The sequence below is a fragment of the Furipterus horrens genome, unplaced genomic scaffold (genome assembly GCF_987537825.1).
Source record: "Furipterus horrens unplaced genomic scaffold, mFurHor1.1.pri manual_scaffold_1, whole genome shotgun sequence".
In the NCBI taxonomy this organism is placed as follows: Eukaryota; Metazoa; Chordata; class Mammalia; order Chiroptera; family Furipteridae; genus Furipterus; species Furipterus horrens.
Genome location: NW_028327171.1, coordinates 54,589,405 through 54,602,336, shown reverse-complemented (window position 1 = coordinate 54,602,336; position 12,932 = coordinate 54,589,405). Strand labels below are relative to the sequence as shown.

General features: G+C 39.5%; 1 protein-coding gene across 2 annotated transcripts in view; it reads right to left on the bottom strand.

The window, feature by feature from the left end:
• Positions 1-12,932, bottom strand: part of PLS1 (plastin 1) — a 103,032-nt gene that overhangs the window by 73,785 nt on the left and 16,315 nt on the right. The window contains exon 1 of one of the 2 annotated variants that reach the window (XM_090275574.1): positions 1,853-1,971. The exons of the other annotated variant lie outside the window; for it this stretch is intronic. The gene's annotated coding sequence lies outside the window, so the exon portion shown is untranslated. Of the gene's footprint in view, positions 1-1,852; positions 1,972-12,932 lie in introns of those variants that run through there. 2 annotated transcript variants of the gene reach the window in all.

Sequence of the window (12,932 nt, the reverse complement as noted above, 5' to 3'; positions counted from 1 at the left end):
CCAACTGGGTTAAATAGATTTGAGAAAGTTAAAAACTATGTGGAAGGAAAGAGAGTGAAGAAACCCTGAAAACCTCAATTCTAATAGAAGGATGTGGTCAGAAAGGTCGATAAACCTTTAGAATTCTTAAAGCAATTGAAGCCACACACACTGAGCATTAGAGATTAAAGTCAGCACTTAGAAGAAAAAGTAAGGAGTTCAAGATGTGCGTGCTTCTAGTGCACACCTAACCCCCAGGGCCGCTCCCTCCTCCACAGGCTTAGTGCTGGGTCCTCAGCAACAGGGTCTTTCACAGAACTGCCTCTCCGTTTGCATGAACATGGACTTTTTGAATGGCTAGAAAAGGCCGCACCATTAGTAACATTTGTAGCTATGCAAAGTAACATAATAAGGGTAATCAAATATCATGCTTTGGCTAGTAAGCTGATCTAAACTGGGAGTATAAAAGAATGCTATGCCCCTCCTCTGCAAGAACACAATTTAGCATTTTGGCTGAATCATTATGAAAGGACTGGCACAGTGTACAGCGTTCGTTGGGTTCTGGACATAACAGGAAAGGGAATTCTGGTTCCTAAGAAAGTCACAAAGGTTTTTCTTTTTTTTAGAACTATGTGAAATTTGTCCATAGCACCACCCTGCAGAGTTAATTGGTCACGATGTGTTGTTTCCTTAAGAGCCACAGTGTAACTGTATTCTGAAGCATATAAATAAACTTAAATGGTTGACTGCTTCACATAACTGAGTAGGTTAAGTCTAAACTTTCTACTTAGGTTTGAGAGCTCAGGTCACTGCAAAGGGGAACATACTTAACTTTTAAAAAGCTGGCCTCTTTTAAGAAAACTCAGGAGTATTTAATTCTTTGGCACTAAGACCTATGCAAATTGCCAGCAGTATCAGTGACCAGGTTTCCTCGACATGCATCATTTAAGACTGTCTCAGTTTACATGGGTTGGGAACTGCTCATTTTCTGCTTTACGAAGAAAAGAGCTTAAGTAAGACTACTACAGCTTCCAGGGTAAAGATATATGGTTCTCAGTCAACTTCAGAAACCATGAAAAGTGCTCAAAGTGAAAGAGAACATGCTTATCTGTACACTATTTATAAGGAACCTGTTTATGCAAGTCTTCAATGAAACAGTGAAAAAAAGCTTTGAAGCAAGAGCATTATCTCCAAATACATTTTGGTACTTAAAAATGTAGAAGAGCAAAAATAAAGATAAAAAATGTATTTCAACTTAGATATTTTCTTCAGACTTCAGACGCTGGCATATAATCTTCCCACATCCCTTGCACTGGCAATATTCTATTACCATTTGTTTGATGTATCGGTGGAATCCATTGAGAAAAAAAGAGGAGTTTTGCTTACCCATGATTAAACCATAGACTGGAAGAGCAGTGTCATCGGACTGAAAGAATCAGTCTTTGAAGCAATAATACACATATATTCTAGATGGCACAGAAAGTGTATTCAGTCACTTCAGCATTTTCCTAAGTCTCTCTATATATTCCCAAAGGGAAAATTAAAACCAAATCAAAAATCATAAATTTAAATTTTTTTATCCAACCCTGAATAAACCAAAACAGTTCTTTCTTACATAACAAATACTGCTTAAGGAAGTAGCTTTTAAAACAGAAAAAGTAAGAGAGAATTAAGAATTATGTGATCCTTACACCATGGTTACTATTTGCATTGATTAGGCAAAGTCCAATCCCGAAAGCAAGAAATGCCCTAGAAAACAAACAAGTAAATAAAAAAACCATGAAGGTGTTTCTCTCAATCTGACAATCAAAAAGGCAGCTCTGAAGTCCAAGGCTAGATCATTGCTATTAATATAAGGAAATACTCTGCATACCTGCTTCTAAGATTTGGAGGTCCAAGAAAACAAATCCAGAAGACTTAAAATTCAGTCTCTATAAATGGTGTATTCTCAAATAATCCTCTGACAAATTCAGTGTTTGACCAAAGAACACAAGCAACTCCACACTGAAATGTTCTGCCTAGAACTACAGATTTTAATCTTAAAAGAACTTGGTCACAAGTAGAAAGGCCAATTTGCAACATGGGTGTGGCTTAAAACTATAAAATAATCAAGAGGCAAAATGTAGATGCCATTACATTTCTGCTGGATTATGACTGTGCTTTAAATATATCTGGATAGTCATATTATCTTTTAAATTCCACTCAATCAGGTCTTTTTCCTATGAAATGGGATGGCCCTATAAATACTTTTATATTTTTATAAATATTCCTTTGTCATTCTAATTCTGCAATAGCAATTCGGTTTTCACCATGTGAAAAATCATTTAGCAATTAAATACATACTGAGATTCCTATAGCTAGAAAACTGTGTTAAAATTTTTTTTTAAAAAATACTTATTGATTTTTTTTACAGTCATTAGACCAATTTCAAGCAAATGTACAAAATTATCTTTGAATGGTAACTGGAAACATTATATAGATTTACACAGTGTTAAAGCAAGGAAGTACCTCAAGGGGTATAGTCCCATTTTACTCTTTAAGTGAGAGGCAAGAACAAGTTCACTTATAAAATCTATAATCTATTTTCACTGAACAGTTAATTCTCAGAAGAGGAAGTCTGAAACACCTTTTAAGAGAGCTTCAAAAAGTTAAGAATGGATGTTAAAACCGCTTCACAAGATGAAAGAAAAAGTTAAGGGTTTGTATGTCAAAAGCCAGTTTAAAAATGAAAGTACATACTGTATAATTCCATTTACATGAAATTCTAGAAAATGCAAACTAATGTATGGTGAAAGGAGATCAATGGTTGCCTGGAAGAGGGGAGGAAGGAAGAGTGGACTTCAAAGGGCCATGAAGAAACTTTGGGAGGTAATAAAAATGTTTTGCATCTTGATTGTGGTGATGATATTGTGGGTGTATAACCTATCAAAAATTCCTGAATAGTCCAATTTAAATGGGAATTGTCTATTATACCTAAATTATCCCTCAGTGACTGTTAAAGTACACAAAAATGCATTTACTATTTAGAAGGCATCTGTATTTACAAAGGCTTACTGTTGCTCTGTGTGGCCACAGAATGGTAGGACTAGGACCATTAAGCAGAAATACCAGGAGACAAATTCTGTATCAATAAGGAAACACATTCTGTCCAAGTGGAGCCCAGGGTACCTCTGGAACACCACGACTCTCTTCACTGGGCCTGGGGCAACACAGGTTCCAAGTACATTTTGGGGGTGCAAATGATGTTGTCTTTAGGATTCCTACATGGATAGCTAGAGAAGTGAGCATTAATGTTTCTTGCATCAAAAATTCCATTATTTCAAGGAGGACCATGTACGGAGGCTGTGGCCTGACTGCTGTGGTGTGAAATTCTGCAAACCTCCAAATAAAGCATTGACTTGCCACATCTGATTTCCCTCAAAGACTTCACTTTGCAGGAAGAATCTATTATGTACCAAATGCACCCTTTGAGAAAACAGATCTGGTGTGGTTATTTTCTGATTTAAAAAAAATAATATATACAATGAAAATATCTAGAAAGTAAGAAAACGTAAATTGCTCTTAAGCACACCATTCATAAATAACCAGTGTCTATATATGATGAATTTCTAGTCTTTTCTTCTATGCACACGCGCATGAACACATTTTTTTTCCCCATTAAAGTTGGTATCTTTTAGTATACAGAGTGGGGTAAAAGTAGGTTTACAATTGTTCATATGGAAGACAATATAATAATTAATAAATAATAATACAAGAATAAACTATTTTACATTCTCACAACTATAAACCTACTTTTGCCCCACCCTATATAGTTTTAGTTAACTTGACTAAGTAAGATATTTCCCATATCATTAATCACTTTTTGAAAACATGCCTTTCATGCTTCATAATAGTCCACATCTGTGGGGAATCTCTCCTTGTGGTTTTGAGAATTGTAGCCCAAGCTGTGAGCCAGACACCCCCGGGAGGCCTTTAAGTCTCAGTGGAAAAGGCTGAGCAGCAGACAGGACCAAAGGCCACTCAAGAGGGTTCCCATGGGAATTGGGTTTAAAGAATGCATATTATGCTTTGGAGCTTGCTCTGCTTTTCTTATCTCTTAGTTAACTATAAACAATCTCTAGCAAGGAATGTATGAAACCTTGCACCTAATGCCACATGGCGTCAAGATGTTTAATAGACCCTGATGCAGACTGGTCACTGTGTTCTCTATACTGATAACTGTAATCAGTAACGGTCAACTGTAATCTAGGTGCCTAAAAGCTAATTGATTTATGAATTTTGACCTTGTATCTCCCATGCAACCCTGGCTGGTTTGGCTCAGTGGATTGAGCGTCGACCTGCGAGCTAAGTGTCGCTGGTTCGATCTTCCAGTCAGGGCACATCAGAGAAGGAAAACTCTGACTCCAAAAAACCTCCGCTGCCTTGCGGCATACCTCTTCAGGGGAAAGGCTAAGGGAGTAAACCCCGACAGAAAATCCGGAGCCGGAGTCCCTAAGGCGGTTTGACGTTGTAGTCAACACCGGCAACTCCTGCGGCGCACCTGAAGCCAAGCTGTATTGACTCCGTCTTTCCCTTGGACCCTTCAGCTGCGAAGAGAGGGGGGGTCTGCTGCATGGGCAACAGCAGACCCTCCATATCACCCTGCCCAGGCTCTGTAGCTTCAGCTTCACTGGAGAGGACACTCCAGCGTCATCGCAAGATGTCGATTTAACACGGGAGGAGACAGATACCGTGTCACTCCGGAGTCGGACTGCACAGCCATTCTCGGCGGTGCAGATAGACTCTTAAGAAGCTACACCATCGTCTCTCGAGACGGACGGCTGCCAACGATCTCCCATGCACACCTTTCTCAATAAAAGGCATGGGGAACGGGAATCTTGTGCTCTTCTCCCTTAGAGAGATGCTGCCTCCCATCCCTCCAGACAAAATAAAGAGTATCCTGGATAATTTTTTTTCTCCACCGTGGTCCTGAAACCTCTGCTGGACAGGGAGTTTCCAACCGACCCAGGGCGGTGGAAGCAGATCAGCCTCACACCTCATGACTACCTACACAATGCTTTATTTAATAAGCATTCATGTTGGTAAGTAAGGTGCTTTCCAATATTTTCACTTTAGAAATGTTATTCTTGAACATAGAAAATGGATAGAAAATAAGGGAACTTACAGCTCTGAATCCAACTTCTCTTAACATTTTATCGACTTCATTTTGTTACAAGCAATTTCACTTTCCATCCTGCTAGGAAGTGTGGTAGATGGTTAAAATGCACAACATGGTACCTGCTACCTTTATTGCCAATAGTTTTTGGGGTTTTTTTTTTCCCTTGAGTGCCTACTATGAAACTCAATCAAAATTACAGAGAAAATATACTGATTTGCTCTCAATAACAACTATGTAGAAAATGATGTGGTGCCGAGTCATTGATCAGAGCCAAGTACATGGTGCAGTTATAACAACCTGTGAAGGCAAAAGTATTGTTTGAGCCATTGCAATTACTCAATAAACAATGAAAAATAATAATCACACTCAAAGTTGCTTATGTAACTCAAACTACTTGATAAAACAAGAACATTTAGAAAAGAATTTACTTTTCCGGGTTTGTACCTTCAGGGCACGAGCCACATTTTAAAAATCTCTGTAAACCCACACATATTTGTTTGGAGGTTTGTTTATAAGAAGCATTTCTACAATATTTAAAGAATTTCTTCTGTATCTTAAAAGTAGTCCATTTCTCAAACTTCTAAAATGTCAAGGTAGCAGTAACTCTTCAGAGTGGAGGCTACTGGAAGGAACGAAGGAGGTTTCTTGGGCTCTGGTAATAATTTAGCCTTCTTGGTGTAGGTGTTGATGTCATGAGAGATTTTGTGACAATTCATCAAGCTATATACTTTATGATTTGTACATTTTTCTCCTTGTATACTATTCATTAATTAAGGATTCAAAAACAAAACAAAAAAAAGTCTACTCCTTTGCCTGACAGGACATGAATGACCCTATTCAGGAAAAGGTGATTGGAAACCTCATCTGTAAAGTCCCCGTTTTACTCACTTTAAATTAAACATTCTTAGCAATGTTCTTCTATTAACATCATTGTAAGGAAACAATAACTACACATCCCTTGTAGAGTTTGGGTGTATCAATTCAACAGGCAGTTCTGAGTATCTACTACATCCAAGACATTGTAGGACTTCTTTAATGCTATACAGATTTAGGAAGGACAACATAATAGCAAAAAACTCAAAAACAACCTTTCAAAGAATGGCAGATGATATGGATTCTTTTCATCATTTTAATTCAGTTACTAGTAAAAGTGAGTAGATTTCATACTTTTAGCACCTTGGAAAATATTTCCTAGAATAAGTAGGTGTCAAAATTTGTCATAAATATGTGTTGTCATAGATAAATGGGTAGGAAGGTTTTTTTGAAGGGCAGACCAGACAGCTGGAATTGCATGAACAGAGCTGCATAAGCATGAGAGCATATGGCATGCAATGAGTAACTGAAAGCAAATATCCTGGCTGAATGAGTGTGCCTACTTCACATCACAATAATCTTATTCTCAATTTAAATGACCAGAGAAGCAGGCACAACATGAATTACCTCCTTTTGAAACTCACAGAGATAAGTGTTGCAGAGCTCTGCTTGATACATCCATATATGAAAGCCCTGACACGTTCTTTTCAAAACTACTTGTTTTGGGATCTGACCCTGAGATCATTTCAATTTAGAAAAATATACAGTTAAATCACATTTTCTCATACACATCAACATTAGTGCCTGGAGCCCCACTGGCACTATTAACCACCGTGTCTTACCTGTCAACAAAGGCAGACAACGTATCTGTGGCAGTCAGAATAATTCCCCCCAAATACGCCCCAAACCCTAATCCCCAGAACCTGTTAGAATATGTTACCATACATGGCAAAAGGGACTTTGCAGATGAGATTACAGATAAGGACCTTGGAATAGGCAGATTATTTTGGGATATCTAGATAGGCCCAATCTAATCACGTAGGTCAAAGAGCAGAGAACCTTTCTCTGCTGGCTGAGATGAAATAAAAGGAGGTAGGGGAGAGAGTCACGCATGGTGTGCTGGCTGTGAAGATGGAGGCAAGAGGCCATGAGCCAAGAAACTCAGGTGGACTCTAGAAGCTGGGGATGGCATGCAATTTACATCCAGTAATAAAATGGTAATCTCAGGCCAACCACCTCAAAAAGCTGAATTCTGCCAACAACCCACATGAGCCATGAAAGAGATACTACTCTGGGCCTGCAGAAAGAAGTGTGGCCCTGCCAGCAGCTTGGTTTTAGCCCAGTGGGCACGTGTCGCACTTCTGACCTATGGGACTGTCAGATAGCAAATGTGCTATTTCAGTCACTATATTTGTGGCATTTTGTTATGGGATCAATAGAAAGCTAATATAGGCTCAAACAATTTTATTCAGAACAGGATGTTCTTATCACCTTGGCCTCACAGTGCCCACAAGAGAGAAAAGCTATCATTTGAGAGAAGCAGATGGGGAGGAGGAATATGTTTGGAAGGAGAGGCCAATATTGGCTTCCTTAAATGTTCCCCCTGATAGGATATACACACAAATTGGAAGTTAGTCAAATATTCTGTTTAGCAGCTTAAAAAACCCAAAAATTAAAATATTCAAGATTCTGCTAATAATGATGAGTAGAGATGCCTCTCTTTCTTAATCCTACCTAACAGACTAGGGTCCAGAGATTACTACAACTGACATTAAATGTTACCCATTAAATGCCACTGCAATGAGGTATAGTGCTTCTTATGAGGAGTCTTAAGATCACCCTGTGGAGCTTATTTTAAATGCAGATTTATGAGCTTCATCCCCAAGGACTGTCATTTAGAAGTTTTAGGGTGTGGCCCAGGAATCTAATTAGGATCAAAATTAAGAATTTCTAAATTTTGTCCCCTAATGAATAACTAATATTGCTGAAAGCATTTCCCACTTCTCCCACTAACTACCCGAGACCTCTCCTATTTTTAACAAGACCCAAAATGCAATTCTTGTCAGGAGTTAGTCTAACAGGTAACCCATACAACAGACTAGATGGTTAAGAGTATAGATAATTAATGGTACAAATCTGATATAAACAGATCTATAATGGACTTGACTCTGCTGCTGCCTCTTACCAGCGGAGTGCTCAGTTTCCTCATCTGAGGGAATGACAAGACCTACCTACCCATCGGGTCATTATTACAGATGTAGCAGTTCTTGAAACACAGTAACTGGTTAGCTACAGTGATTATTAATACTACCATAATTCCATTTTTGGATGAAGTCAGAGCAAAATATTTATAAGCAGAAGTAGTTTGAAATCTGTAGCATTTTTCATTCCTGTACAGTATCTAAAAAGATTAAATATTTAATAGAAACAAGCTTCCACTCTGGACCACATGGTACTGAGTATGTTTACAAGACACTGTGTTGTGGAAAGTAAACAAAAGGAAACAAAACATCCCTATCTCTTTGAGGTTATTGTGAGAAATAGTAAAAACTGAAACCAAGGAAGCTGAGTTGCAAGATTTATTAAGAGGAACCTGCTGGGCTGTCTCAACGGAGAGAACAGCAGCTGGCGTACAGGCTGACAAGGTTTTAAAGGGAGGGATAGGGGATGACTGGAATAGGGTATCGGGGTGCCTAGTGATTCGTTGGGCCTGGGGGTAACGGCGGGAACAATGGCTTGAGTCTGGGGGTAACGGCGGGCGCAATGGTGGGGACAACGAGGCACTTGGTGTTCTGTTGGGTATGTTGTTCGGGAGAAGGTACTTGGTGATTTATTGGGTGTGTTGCTGGGGAGAAGAATAGAATAAGGGAGTAAAAAATTTTCTACCTCCTACTGGTGTTTTGCAGGATTTGAGGAACTTTTCACTGGACTGCTCAATAGTCATTGTTTGTGGTTTTTACTTCCTGCTAATCAACTTATTGGGTGGGGGTTTTTGAGGCTCTTACTGAACCTAAGAGTTATATATACCCAAGGAGGCATAATTTTATACTATGCCTCTAAAAGGGCTGGCTAAAGCAAAAAGAACATTTTTCCCAAGCACAAGCATTTGGGCAATTTATCTCTTTTTTTCACCTTAGAATATTAAATGCCAACTGTATGGATTGTTGAGACAACAGTCACTGAGTATTTCAGTGACTAACCAGGCCTCCGTTCTAATTTGAAAACTGCTGAAACTGAACAACATGCTCCAGGTTACAGAGCAAGTTTAAATAATCTCCTCTGCCAAGTAAAAATGAAGAACATAAGTAATCATGTCCATAAACAATATATAGAATTTAATAACATGAATACGATTAGACACAAACAGGAAGCAAACAACGGTGTGGCTGAGTCCATGCCAATGACTGATGATACTACCACAGTCAAATGGCCAGTAGTTGGGTCATAACTTGAAAAATAAATTGGAGACTAAATTTTTAATTAATACAACACAAAATAAATGACTAATTTTAAAGGATGATGTTGGAAAAAAGACAATACCTACTTCATTACTTTTTCTATATCCTTTAATGTTCTTCCTGCCTCTGCTTGTATTTATTCCTTCATGATTCCTTTTTCTCTCATTTATCCTTCATAGAAAAGGCAGGAAACATTCGTCGTCGGCAGCCGTCCGTCTCGAGAGACGATGGTGTAGCTTCTTAAGAGTCTATCTGCACCGCCGAGAATGGCTGTGCAGTCCAACTCGGGAGTGACACGGTATCTGTCTCCTCCCGTGTTGAATCGACATCTTGTGATGACGCTGGAGTGTCCTCTCCAGTGAAGCTGAAGCTACAGAGCCTGGGCAGGGTGATATGGAGGGTCTGCTGTTGCCCATGCAGCAGACCCCCCCTCTCTTCACAGCTGAAGGATCCAAGGGAAAGACGGAGTCAATACAGCTTGGCTTCAGGTGCGCCGCAGGAGTTGCCGGTGTTGACTACAACGTCAAACCGCCTTAGGGACTCCGGCTCCGGATTTTCTGTCGGGGTTTACTCCCTTAGCCTTTCCCCTGAAGAGGTATGCCGCAAGGCAGCGGAGGTTTTTTGGAGTCAGAGTTTTCCTTCTCTGATGTACCCTGACTGGAAGATCGAACCAGCGACACTTAGCTCGCAGGCCGACGCTCAATCCACTGAGCCAAACCAGCAAGGGGAGCCAAACCACATGTCATCAGCTGTGCATACTGAATAAAGTTCCTGCTCCTTCAGAAACAGGCAGTCCTCCAAGTGTTACTGTAACTAGAGAGGAGATGATCTAGGGCCTTCGGGAAATGCTGCCTAGATGATTTCTCTGGGTTAATCATCAATTACTATCCAAACCAGGTTGGCTGACTCAACAGCTCCCTCCCTGCCCCAGCAAAGCCAAGCCCTCTGCTGTTCTTCAGCGCCTCAGGCATCGCATGACCACGCCTCCTACCCCTGCTTGCCATCCCCGGGATTGGCAGCTTTGCTTTGGTGTCCTATTCTGCCCACCTACCCATATCCTGTAGATGGTGCTTTTGATGGGTCTCAGATGACACCCCGGCTCCAAACCCTGCAGTGGAGCTGGTCTTCCTCAGCTGTGCTCAGCCCCACTCAGCTCCTGGAGCCCCAGCAGGGTTCAATGTCCTTAGTTCCTCTTTCTCCAGAAGGTTAATCTGGATAGCAAAAGGTTTTCCTTAAGAAGAGCAGCAGAATTAAAACGCCAAACAAAGAAAGAAGAGAGTGAAACCCATGCCAGGTCTTGCATTCTATAGCCTCCATCCTCCTGGGGCCCCCATCTCAGGGCTCTTGTAACTTCTTCACCAAACCAAAAGCCTCTCCTGGCTACCAAAGGGATAGATGGCACCGGGGAACCAAATCCTGCCTAAACACGTGTCCTCTGTGGCTCACTAAGTGTTTTTTAAATTTTGCAGCTAACATATAAAAATTAGGAAATTAACATAAAATTCACATTTCTATTTTATCTTTGGAAATCAGAAGGTCGGGCAATACTGAGCCCACATTCCACGTGATAACACCAGGCTAAGCCAGTGACGGTCATGCTCTTTAGATGAGGCGTAAGCAAGTTTGCCACAATCCTTATGACCCACTACCATCCTCATTTTCCCACTGCCTTTCTTCCACCAAACATATGTGAACAAACAACAGGTAAGCACAAGCTTCACTTCCTGCTACTGTTAATTTCCCGAGATATCACTGAACTCAAATCATAGTATTGTGCAGTGGAAAGAAAGAAACGTATGTATTTTATTTCCTCTGCAGCTGGTTGTCACATCCATTACCAGTCATGAAGTCACAATTGTAGTAATCATGAACAAATGGGCAAGTGTTTACCCCAAAGTGGCCCAGACTCCTGGTGAATGAGGTAAAAGAGGGTAAAGGAACTCAATATAAAAAGCCAATTTTCTTTTCAATATCTCTAGTTTCTTAAAAGATCAGAACTCATGAGAGAAAAAAAATAGCCAGATCCTTTGTTGTTACAGGAGAAAAATTCCACAATCCAAAGTCACCAAATTTAGAATTTTATGGCACATTTAATTTTTTTAATTACATATGAAGCAAATAAAAGTTTATTGTTTTTAGAAAGACCCTATCACCAGATAGCCCTTTCCAGTTAGCAATAAACTAGATTTCAGAAAAACTTTAAGAATTAAGTAATTAGGAAATGACCACTGTGCAATAAAGTGTGCAAAAATCTTTTCTTGTCTCAAGTCACCTGTTGTTGGCATGTACAGTGAACTGGTTGAAAGTATTGCTATGCAATCAAATGACTGCAGTGTCACAGACAGAGACTGGCTCCAGAGTGCACAAGGTGGGTACCTCTTGAATCCCTAATGTTTGTCCGTAAGTTTAGTCAGTCAGTGTGAAGGTACCTATTTGATTTTCAAAATTCTTCCTTTTCTCACTTCTTTCTTTCCAAGGTCAGCACTTAAATGGGAAAATAAAATGTATCACCTTTACCTGCCTTTATTCTCAGAGACTTTCTAGAGCACTTGTATTTTGCATAACAGAACAATTGTATATTATATGTTAAAATTGATATATTATGCAAAATAGATGTTTTGCAGAAATGCCATTGACCAATAACTAATGGAAGAGTTGATTTTTTGAAGAAAGACCCTAATGAAGTTAATTATGTTTAAACACATATGTTGGATAATTTAAGTAATCATTAAGGCACTTCACTATCTATTTGTGAGAATAAAACCATATAGAGCTGGTTCTAGACCAGGAGTTGGCAAACCCAGCCTGTGGGCCACATCTGGCCCACTGACTCCTTGCACACTGCCTATGAACTAAGAATGGTCTTTGCATATTTAAACAGTTGAAAAAAAATTCAAAAGAATGATAGTTTGTGACATATAAAAATTATAAGAAATTATAATTTTAATGCCCATAAATAAGACTTATCAGAACATAGCCATACTTACAATCCTTTATGGCTGTTTTTGTGGTTCAAGAACCGAGTTCAGTAGCTGAGACAGAGACCATATGGCCCACAAAGCCTAGCATACTTTTTATCTGCCTCTTTACAAAAAAAGTTTGACAACCCTTGGTCTAGACTGTTGTTTCTATGAGGGAAAAGATTGCTAGGGCATAGCTCAGTGCCTGGCCCCAAATTGTGTTCAGGAAATACGTGATGTAAGAATATGGTATCAACATAAAGAGCGTGGGGTGGGGCTACTCACATGTACTAAAGACAGTTGTTCTCAAGTAATAAAGAGCCTTTTTCAAACAGTATTAGAGAAGACTGCTCCTATCTGTGTAATCCAGCCAGGGTCTTTGTTACCCTATAATGCTAATGGTGTAATTTTAGGCCATACTGAAGAGAATGGGAAAGGGCAGATCATGAGGACAAACTAAAGAGGACTTCTGCATTTTCCAGTAGTATACTTCTATAAAAATAATGGTATCACAAAAATACAACTGAAGAAAATTAGTTTGGAAAGAGCATTTACACAAAAATA